Source organism: Mus pahari, chromosome 10 (assembly GCF_900095145.1).
Source record: "Mus pahari chromosome 10, PAHARI_EIJ_v1.1, whole genome shotgun sequence".
NCBI classification, from domain to species: Eukaryota; Metazoa; Chordata; class Mammalia; order Rodentia; family Muridae; genus Mus; species Mus pahari.
Genome location: NC_034599.1, coordinates 60891002 through 60902423, shown reverse-complemented (window position 1 = coordinate 60902423; position 11422 = coordinate 60891002). Strand labels below are relative to the sequence as shown.

General features: G+C 40.8%; 1 protein-coding gene and 1 non-coding gene across 8 annotated transcripts in view; one reads left to right on the top strand and one right to left on the bottom strand.

The window, feature by feature from the left end:
• Positions 1-11422, bottom strand: part of Csnk1g1 (casein kinase 1 gamma 1) — a 144889-nt gene that overhangs the window by 102629 nt on the left and 30838 nt on the right. For all 7 annotated transcript variants that reach the window (XM_029542982.1, XM_029542981.1, XM_029542985.1 and 4 more), the window contains one exon: positions 4856-4904. The gene's annotated coding sequence lies outside the window, so the exon portion shown is untranslated. The remainder of the gene's footprint in view (positions 1-4855; positions 4905-11422) is intronic.
• LOC115064918 lies at positions 2471-2599 on the top strand. Its single transcript, XR_003844737.1, has one exon. It is a non-coding gene; the product is annotated as a small nucleolar RNA SNORA17 (small nucleolar RNA).

The following is an 11422-nucleotide window of genomic DNA, read 5'->3' as shown; positions in this document are numbered from 1 at the left end:
AAAAAAAAAAAAAAAAAAAATTAGTTAAAAAAAAATACTCCAATTCTAAAGCCAGGCAAGGTGGTGTATACATGTAATCCCAGTACTTGGGGGTGGAGACCAAGGCCAGTCTTGATATACAGAATGTTTAAAGCCAGTTTGGGTGACAAAAGATGCTCTCTCAAATACTAAACACAAATACTACAGAACAATTAAAACTACTATAACTCAGTTCAGCTAAAAACAAAAATCATATATTAAGAACTATAATAAACCTTAGAACTTATCAAGCTTAACTTTAGCCTATAAATTTTTTGTTTGTCTTGTTTGAGACAGGGTTTCTTTGTATAGCTCTGCATATCCTGAAGTTCACTTTGAAGACCAGGGTGGCCTTGAACTCACAGAGATCTGCCTGCCTCTGCCTCTCAAGCGCTTGGATTAGAGGCACACACCACTACCCACTCAAGCTCATGGGTCTCCTTATCATAGAATTTATTTATTTTCTGTTTACTCTATAGGTGTGTCAATGCACATGTGAGGCCAGAAGAGTATGCCGATTCCCTAGAGCTGGAGTTAGAGGTAGTTATTAACTGATGCGAGTGCTGGGACCACACATCTTCTAGAACAGCAGCAAGAGCTCTCAAGCCTGAGCTATATCTCTCCATCCCAAGATACAAGTTTCCGTTGCTGAAGTAGTATGCTCTTATACATGCTTCTGCAAGGTCAGGGACTAGAAGAAGGAGTCAGATAATTCAGAAGCAAGTTACAGACATTTACAGGATACTGGCTTTTTAAAAAAAAAAGATGTGTGTATGTGTGTGTGCGTGTGTGTGCACACGTGTGTACACTGTCACTCTCTTCAGACACAACAGAAAAGAGCATTGGATCCCATTACAGATGGTTGTGAGCTACCATGTGGTTGCTGGGAACTGAACTCAGGACCTCTGGAAGAGCAGTCAATGTTCTTAACCACTGAGCCATCTCTCCAGCATCCCTGCCCTTTTTGATACCTGGCTTTTTATGTGGGTGCAGGGAACTGAACTTTAGTCAGGATTACAAAGCAAGCACTCTTTACCTTTAAACTATGTCTTCTTTTAAATGAAGAAATGTGAACAAATGTAAGAACTGAAATAGACTGATGAGCATTAAGGAGTGAGGATAATGGAAATTGATGACATCAATTAGAATTTATGCAAAAAAGAAACAGTAGCACCAAAACATTTTTGTTTTTAATTTTTTTATTTATGTGTATGTGTATAGATGCCCACAGAGGCCAGAAGAGGACATTATGTGTATGTGCTCACCTGTGTGTGTACATTCAGACAGATATCTGTAGAGGCCAGAAGAGGGTGCCCTGGAGCTGGAGTTTCAGTTGTGAACAACTGCCATGTTGCTGTGAACCCTATTTGTCCTCAGAAAAGCAATTCACCATGCTCTTTCTTAACTGCCCTCAGTGTGGCCGGGCTGCCCTGGACCTCACAGAGATCTCTGCCTGTCTCTGCCTCCCAAGGGCTGGAATTAAGAAGGCATGCAATACTACCTTTAGCTTGAGTTAAACTGTGAGAAAAGTATATGTCTGCATGTAGAGTCTGTGTGTGTTTATATGTATGTGCCCATGTACATGTGAGATTCATGAATATGCGTGGTTTTCCTAGAATTACCATTGCTCTTTTGTGAAAAACAGGTGTGTCCATATTTATGTCAATCCATTTATGGGGTATCTATGTATGCCATTTCTTTGATTTGTTTGGTTTATCTCATCAATGCTCTAGTTAAGAGAACTTCAAAATAACTCGTTAAATCTCCAACACTGTTTTGAATCCTGGGCCTTTTGGGTGTTAGTGAAGCGTTCTACCATTGAGCTGTGTTTTTTTATTTTGTTTTAAGAAAAACATTTTTTTAAACAGGCTTAACATGCTTGCGTATGAATGTGGAGTACAGCAATCAGGGGAGATGATGTCAGACTCAGGCCTCCTAACACATGGGAAGTACATGCAAACATACATTCACATGTGTCCCACACAGATGTACATCACACATAGAAAGAAAGACAACTTTTTAAAATTGTAAGATGAAATTTCCCCAGTTTTTTACTATCAAACTAGGAAAACAGGTCTATAAAACTATTTACTTTCTCATCTCAATGAAGAGCCTGAGGCAAATTATTTACTAAGCTTCACTAAACACGCTCTCACCATTACTACCTTTCTCCTGTCCTTGGAACTTTTCCATTACAGTGACATGCTGTAATACCCATTCCTGGTCATCGTCTCCTATCTACCATCCCCTCTCCCACAAGTCTTACACAAACACATTAAATATTCTGTTTTTATTTCCAGTCTTCAAAAATATATAAATGCATTTTAAATTTCATCTCCTCAAACCAACTAAATCTTTCTTTTGTCATAGTTAAGTCACATATATATGAAGCCAAACCAAATACACTTTATAGCCCTTATCTTTTTTGATTTTTTGGAATGTTGGAGAAGGGACCCTTAGAGACATTGCAGGTGTGGCTTCTGTGTCACATATATATCAGTAGGTGGCAGAGAGGAGAGAGACTATGTCTACACTCAGTGTTCTGACCTATGAACATCTGAATGATCAGTAGCCTAACACTCTCTAAAAATAAGTGAGCCTGAGATAACTACCAGTTTGTTGCCACACAGGACTGGTGGGGCAGACCTTGTCTGGTGATATAATAGATGAGCAGGGCATAGCACTCCTGAGATGACCCCAGACCCCAGAGATCCTGGGCCCAACCAAGAGGAACTAGTAAGTGATGGAGAAGTTAAAGAGAGACAGGAAGATGTGGGCACAATGAAGAGAGGCAGACCTGGAGACTAAAGGTAGTGAGGGTCAACCTGGTGTGCATAACCATTGATGCCACCTGGGACCATGGTGGGATCCTGGCCTGTGCTGCCATCGTGGGCCACATCTGAGTCTGCGACCCTGCAGCAGCAAGGGTCTGTTACCATCAAAGGCCTAGCAGATGTGTCCCTGGTCTGGGTTGTTGTCCTGACATGCTGACGTCTAAAAGCTGGGCAGGACTGATGGCATCCCTACACCTGGGAATAGTGGGAGAGCTGGCCTTGAGGGCATTGATCAGGAAGCTGACCCCACCCCTGGGCAGCTGCAGTACTCAGGCAGGCAGGCCTCACACATTGCAGAGTTTCTGGAGAGTCAGTCCTACTACCTGTTTCCTGTGCCTGTGTGGCCGAGGGAAAGATACCATCCCTCTCACCTCTCCCCTCCTGCAGCAGGTGGGAGACCTGGCCCTGGGGTCATGAGAACAGGAGAGATGGCCCTGCTCCTCATCTGCTCCAGCACTTAGGAGAGTGTGCCCTGAATCTTGCCTAGGCAGCACAGTAGAGTTGACCCTGGTGACAGGAGTTGTTTGTGACTGGTGACCCTGGTGACCAAAGGCATGAGCATGGGAGAGCTGGCCCCAACACTTGTCTGCCATGGCATGACATAGGCAAGGGAGAGATCTCTCTTCCCTCCTTTTTGCCCTCACCACAGCTGGCAGATAGGAAAGCTGGCCCTGGGGTCATGAGAACAGGAGAGCTGGCCCTGCTCCAGCACTCTGGAGAGCAGGCCTTACACCTCACCTGGACAGCACTGGTAGAGCTGGTTCTGGTTGAGAGTGTTGCTGGTGAGCTGGGCCCGAGGGCATGAGAGACAGCGGGAGAGCCAGCAGGCTGACAAGCTCAGATACCTCTCAGGCCCAGATCCAGGGCTTTCAACTGGCCCATTCCAAACATCTATCCCATGGAGGAGCTGCTGGAGTACACTTGAAAGGGCCAGTCCTACAGATCCCAAACTACAGGATCTCCATAACACAGGGCAACAACAGGACATTCAAGAGGAGTCCCAGTGAGGTTCCAGTATTGTAGCAGAAGACAGAGACCTCAAACCCGACCAATGAGTCATTGACACAGATTTACTAGCAAAGAAGTATAGACAAAAGGGTACACTGTGAGACACACTGGGACACACTACAGCTTCCACAGTGAGATTTTTTTTTTCTCTGCTGGGGGGAGGCTGCAAAGGTGGAGGGTGGGTACAAGGGGGAGGGATAGATGAGTGAGATTGGGGTGCATGATGTGAAATTCACAAGCAATCAATAAAAGGCTAAAAAGAAAAAAGAATATAGAAAAAACATCACAAAAAATCACACAAATAAAAGAACAAATGTTGGGATCATGGTGTAAATTTAAAAAGTGTTGCTGAAATAGTGAATTTCAGATAGATGCTACAAGTACTGCTCAGGGACAGAGGGCTGGTCTTGCATGCACAAAGTCCTGAGTCTGATCCCCAGCACAAGGCGCTGGTCTAGGGGTCAGAAAGAGGGTGCTAAGGCTTTTCTGTTCATCCCCACTAAATTACCAGTTTTAATAGTGTCATAAAGGATAGGAGCCTCATCAAGAGCTAGAGACATAGACAGTATCAGTCTGTAGATGAAAGGCTTTTGGTAAAGGGAGACCAATAAATAAGATAGGGCATCATGATCTCCATGGTGATGAGAGTTAGCAGGAGTCCATTATTCATTATTTTTTAAAGGTCACTGAACAATAAGAGGCCATTTAAGCAGGGGAATGACATTTATACTTGAAGGGATATCAACTTGTAAGAGGCATATAGATTTTTTTTTAATGACTGGCTCTAGGTACTGTATCACCTCTTGGGGTAGGTTCAACCTTAACATGCCTGCTTTCTGAAAAAGTAATTAATGCTTCTTATAGAGGACACTGGTAACAGAGAAGATATGGTAATTACTGTATTAGACAGTTCAATCTAGCCAGAAGATTCCAAACTTGAGCTTTCTCTTCCTTCTGCTACACTAACAAAGGACTCTTCCCACTCATTTACTCACCAGTTAAGCCCCATTGGGTCAAAGGTGTACTGGCCTCACACTTGTCCTCCTGAAACAACAAAAACAAATACATATAGAGTGTCTTTAAAACACATTCACCAAGTTTTTGCTGGACAACCTATTCCTCCCTCCCTTGAACAAATTAGTTCCCACTGTTTCTCACATTCAACATGCCCCATTATTTGAGTATTATACTTAAAACAGACTCCTTTTGGCAAAATTCCTTTATGAGATCACATTTCTAGCTTTAAAAAGTTGATTTCATATTTCACATACTATATGAACCATATATATATAAGCATAAGAGTAGAGAGTGTAGTAGCTCAATAGGAGAATGGTTTTCTAGCGTATTTGAGACCCTGGGTTCAGCTCCACAAACTGAATAAAAAGTGGGTGCGGTGGAATACATCTGTAATCCCAGCACTTGGTAGACAGTGGTAGGAAGATCAGAAGTTCAGTTATCCTCATGAGACAGTGAATTGAATGTCCAGCCTAGGTTTCATGAGTCCCAAAAATGTCCCTTCCCTGCAAAGCAACAAATAATACATGCTACCCCTACTACAGAGATAACCTTCAAATGCAGATTTCAAGTACACTATACTTTAGTTCACAATTAGTGCAAATGGCTTTTATTGAAGCTTTAAAATTTTATTATTATCATCACATATGTATACATGATGTATGTATGTGGGATATCATCCTATAGCATGTATGTATGAAGGTCACAGAACAACTTCATGAAGTTGGTTCTCTCCATTTACCTTTATATTGCTTTTGGGTATTAAATTGAGGTTGCCAGGATTGAGTGCCTCCACCTGCTGAGCCATTTTATCAGCCCTACAGACCCTGGAAGAGAACACTGAACCAAGACATTTTATGATTGTTAATCTGGCACTGTACTACTAAGTTACATCCTCAGCACTTGAGGCTTTTCTTTTTTCTTCTCTTCTTCTTTTTTTGGGGGGTGTGGGTGAGAGTGTGCAGAATATTCTCTGTATCCTTGGCCGTCTTAGAACTCTATTTGTAGACCAGGTTGGCCTCTGTAGACTCAAGAGATCTAAATCTGCCCCCCAAGTGCCAGGATTAAAGGTGTGGGTTACCACACATTGCTGCTTTTTCCTTTTTTAGACAAAGACTTACTATGTCATGCAGGCTGGCCTCAAACTCACAGTAATCCTCCTGCTTCAGCCTCCAGAGTACTGAGAATACAGGTGTGTACCACCATACCTAGTTACTGAGATTATTTGACTGGTTAAACAGTCTCATCACCTTTTCTAGTTGCTTTACTCATTTTGAGTTTACACTGGGAAAAGATGTGATGTCGGTATTCTTCCTTTCCCTTGGCTTTAAAAAGAATTTATTTTTATTTTATTTGAATGAATGTTGTGGCTATGTGTATGAATGTGTGCCATGTGTGTTGCCTGGTACCTTGCGGAGACCAGAAGAGGGGGAGGAGGAGAAATATGTACTAATGTAAGTAAATCTGTAGCTGGACATAGTAGCACATACTCCTGATCCCACTCAGTGCTTACACACCAGCGAGTCTGAGGCCAACCTGGTCTACATAGCAAGCTTCAGGCCAGCCAGCTACATAATGAGATGCTATGTCAAAACCAAAAACTGTAAGTTAATATTAATAAATTATTAGTTTCCTTGATGATTCTGTTGTTATGGCTGCAACATAACTGAATCAAGTACAAAATATCCTTCCTGTGATACATTAGTAGGGTTTGTCAAATTGTGTAAGACCCCAACAACAGTGTATGGAACTCTTGGAAAAAATAATTGCAATCGATTTTCTTCCTTAATTCTACTGTAGGATAAAGACATCTTGAACATTGTGGTATATTAGTTAATCCATTATTTTAAGAAAGAGTTATGAATCAGGTAAGGTCAAGACCAACCTGGTATACATAAGTAGTTCCAGGTCAGCCAGACCCTGTCTGAGAGGGAGAGAGAGAGGGAAGGAGAGAGAGAGGGAAGGAGAGAGAGAGAGAGAGAGAGAGAGAGAGAGAGAGAGAGAGAGAGAACATACAAACAAATGGAAGAAAGGAAGAAAGAGGTGGCTAGAGGGCCAACAGGCATAACCTGTATTTTTAACATCATCTCATCATCTTTCCTAGAGAACTATTTACTTTGCACAAATATAGATGAATTCAGGTTCAATTGCTGTGTGAAACTAAAATTTTGCCATATTTGATTGTGTCAAATTATAGATATCTTTTGTTGGCATCTTGTCTAGGCTCTGCCCCACAGTTGCCTGGCAACAGTCAGGTATGCCTGACTCACTATAAAGGGGCTGCTGGCTCCCTGCTCTTGCTCCTGCCCCTGCTCCTTACCCCCTTCTGTCCCCATTCTCACCACCACCACCATGTGCTCATGGTCAGCCTCTATTCCTCCTCTCACTCCCCTCTTTCTCTGCCTTTCTCTGTCTCTACTCCCTAAACTCCCTTCCCCATCCCCTAAATAAACTCTATTCTATACTATACTATCCTGTGGCTGGTCCCTCAGGGGGATGGGATGCCTTAGCATGGGCCCACAGAGGCACCTCCTTCCCCTATACCTGATTACATACCCACCAAATATATTCCTTCTCTACTTATCTTTTTATAAAACACAACATTTGTGAACTAATAAAATAAAGTCTTAAGAACATTAGAAATAAATATACCATTTTTCACCGGGCGAGGTGGTGCACGCCTTTAATCCCAGCACTTGGGAGGTGGAGGCAGGCGGATTTCTGAGTTTGAGGCTAGCCTGGTGTACAGAGTGAGTTGCAGGACAGCCAGAGAAACCCTGTCTCGGGAAAAAAAAAAAAAAAAAAAAAAGGTTGACACAAGACAGCAAGACTATAAACTTAAGTCTGCCTTTCCTGGCCTCCATACATATGTAGATACAGACACCCATACTAACACAGATGCATACACACACACACACAAAGTAACTTATAAAAGTTTTCTTTTTGTTTGTTTATTTGTTTTGGGGACAGGATTTCTCTGTGCAGCCCTGGTTGTCCTGGAAAACCCCTCTGTAGCCTGGACAAGCCCTAAACTCAGAGATCTGCTTGCCTTTGGCTCCCAAGTGCTGTGATTAAAGGCATGTCCCACCACTGCCCGGAAATAATAAATTCTTTAAAAAGAAAAATGTTGCTCTTAAAGCCAAAACCAGCCTGGTGGTGTTGGTGAATGTCTTTAATAATAATAGCACTTAGGAGGCTGAGGCAGGAACTTTAAACCTTGAGGCCAGTCTGGAAACACAGTGAGATCCAGTAACAAAAACAAAAACAAAAAAGAAAAAAGATAATCACTAAGGATGAGACTCACAAAACTTATCTTCTTTAAAATAAAAAAATGTCATTATTATTATTTGATTTAAAAACCAGCCAAACAACATCCCATATAGCCCAGACTGATCTGGAACTTATTATGTAGCCAAAGATGCCCTAGATCCACCCAAAGGCTAGCTACTACTCCCTGCTCAGAAGTGCTTTCTTCACCCAAATTATTATGTTTCTCACAGAGAAATTCAGAAAAGTATCATTAGTACTGTTAACCCTTTAAGTTTAATATTTACTTCTTCTTTTTTTTAAAGATTTATTTATTTATTATATGTAAGTACACTGTAGCTGTCATCAGACACTCCAGAAGAGGACATCAGATCTTGTTACAGATGGTTATGAGCCACCATGTGGTTGCTGGGATTTGAACTCCGGACCTTCGGAAGAGCAGTCGGGTGCTCTTACCCACTGAGCCATCTCACCCATCAGCCCTAATATTTACTTCTCATTCAAAGAAAAATTCCTATCGGGTAGTGGTCTTCAATCCCAGAACTCAGGAGGCAGAGGCAGGTGGACCTCTATGAGTTTGAGGCCAGCTTGGTCTACAGAATGAGTTCCAGGACAGGTGGGGTTGCAAACAAAAACCTTGTCTCAAAACACCCCCCAAAAAGAGAGAAAAAAGAATGGGAGCAGGGGAGAAAGAAAAGGAAAACAATTTTCCACTTCTCAATTTTAAAACCAAACCGAGAATAACTTAATGCATTATACAAGCAGAAACATTGAGATAATGGAAGCATTTTTATGACCAACACATGGTTTTGTAACATAATGGGAAAAGGCTGTATCACAAAACTGTCACATATTTCAGGTATGAATACACTGGCTTCTGATACTGCACTAGGTAGGCTAAGGACACCAGCACTGAAATTTTCAGTTAAAAGTTCTTGGATTTAACACTCTAGCGGGACATGGTGATGCACATCTATAAATTCAGCGGGGGAAACAAGACAAAGCTCAAGACGAGCCGGAGCTATACTGTGAGATATTATCTCAAAATAGAGGTAATAATAAAGTCTTAAAATCATAAACAACCACATCACTAGATTTGTTGAAGCCACAGCTGCTGGAATCAGGGAGAAGAGTTGTTATAGTGACCTTGAACACAAGGTCTAAAGTCTTTTTCTGAATTTTCCACAAAACTGTTGACAATGCAAGAGAGAAACAAGTTTTCTAGGGGTGCAGGCTACACTCTAATTTGACCTTATGTACCATTTTATCATACTTTTCATACCTAAAGTCCTAAGTAAGTATATTGTCTTCTGAAATCCCTATTCTACGTTTTTAAAATCTTTCATGCAGTATAGAATCTTAACGTAACATGAGTCTTGCCATATGCTTTTCTCCTTCCTATTGTATGCATAAATTAGTCAGGAAGTCCTCTGGATTTTTTTCCTCCCAAAGGTCCAAGATAAGCTGTTTGTTTGTTCATACCTCTCCCTGACCCCTTTATAAAAAGATTGATAGCCCAGGCTGTCTGGCTAGCCTAAAACTATGTATACAAGTACAGCCTTGAATTTTTTTATCATCATGCCTCCACATCCTACTTGTGGGGAGTTAGAGGCATTAGCAGTCATGCCCCTTTAAGGTTTTCAGTTATAAAAGATACTCTTACTTAGTACACTCAAAACAAGTTGTTACTGTCAGTTTTTCAAGACAGAACGTGCAGCGGCTGCCATGCAACTACCTGCTTTGTCCTGCTCTAACTCTCATCTTGAGTACTCCTTCACTGATTTATCGTTTGGTACTTGATAGTTACCTGAAGCGCATATCTTCAAAAGCTACAACTCACTTTAATACCGCTACTACTTTTTAATTTAACATCTGACTATCTCAAGTAAGTATTTATTAACCACTGATTACAGTTAAACATATGTAATTTTACCTGCCTGCCTAGAATGTAGTTATATTTAATTTCTTTTTTCCTATAAACTGACATTATTTGCTTTTTTAAAAAACTTCATAGCTTATATGAAAGTGATAAAGGTATAGGTTTTGTTTAGATTACTTAAAAGCAAAGCCTGCACACCTGGGCGTGGTGGCACAAGCCTTTGATCCCAGCACTTGGGAGGCTACAGCAGGTGGATCTCTGTGAGTTTGAGGGCAGCCTGGTTTACACACTGAGTTCCAAATCTGCCAGGACACCATAGTGACACCCTATTTAAAAACAAAAATAAAAACAAACAAACAAAACCCCAACAATGACAAACCCTGCCTTTTCCCAGACTTTAATCTCTGCATTACATCATAGGATATAATAAAAAAAAAAAACACACAATTAACTTTTATAAAGTAATAGATAAATAAATTCCTATAAATACATTCCTATAAATGTAATAGATACATTTTAAAATGGCAATATCTAAAATCTCTTAGGCATGGCACATGACTATAATCTCTTCAGGAAGGAGGAGGATACATAGTAATATCTTATCTCAAAAACTCAAAACCAAAGCTAGCAGTGGTACAAACCTGCAATCTGAGCACTTGGAAGTGGAGGCAAAAGAACTAGGAGTTAAAAGTCAGTCATCCTTAGCTACATTAGTAAGGCTTGAGGTCAGCCTAGGTTACATAAGACCCTATCTCCAAAATAAATAAATAAATAAATTCAGTAAAATACGTATTTTTATATAAACACACATACATATTGGTCCTTATCTGTCATTATACTTAAATGTTTAAAGCATACTTATTCAATCCTTCTAAGACCCCCCATCATGCTCTTGTCACAGATAAGGAAACCAAGATGCTTAAGGTTATAAAGCTGACCAGCAATAGGAAAGGGGCATCTGACAGCCTCACTCATACAACACTACTGATCATCAAAACTTGCAAGAAGAGAAGTGTATGGTTGTCCTAAGACCACATACTCTTGTGGTCTAAACTTATAAATGAACCATACCCAATTTCTTCAACTGATCCTTAAGATTTATTGCTGACTATGCAACAATACCCAGATTATTCCATGGAAATTCTTTCAGGAAATTAACACCTCACTATTCTCGTGCTTAGTGACTTACGCAAGAAAGACTCCACAGCCCCAGCATTGTAAGAAGAAATTTAATTTCTATAACAAATTAAAATTGTAGAAATTTATAAAATGTTATATTGTTGATTTTGCTTCTGGGCAGTTCTAGAGATGGAAGCACACTACCATTAAGTCCCACTCCCCAAACCCACAGCTATTTTAAATAATGGGTTTGAAAGCTCCCTAATTATAACTACCTTCAACT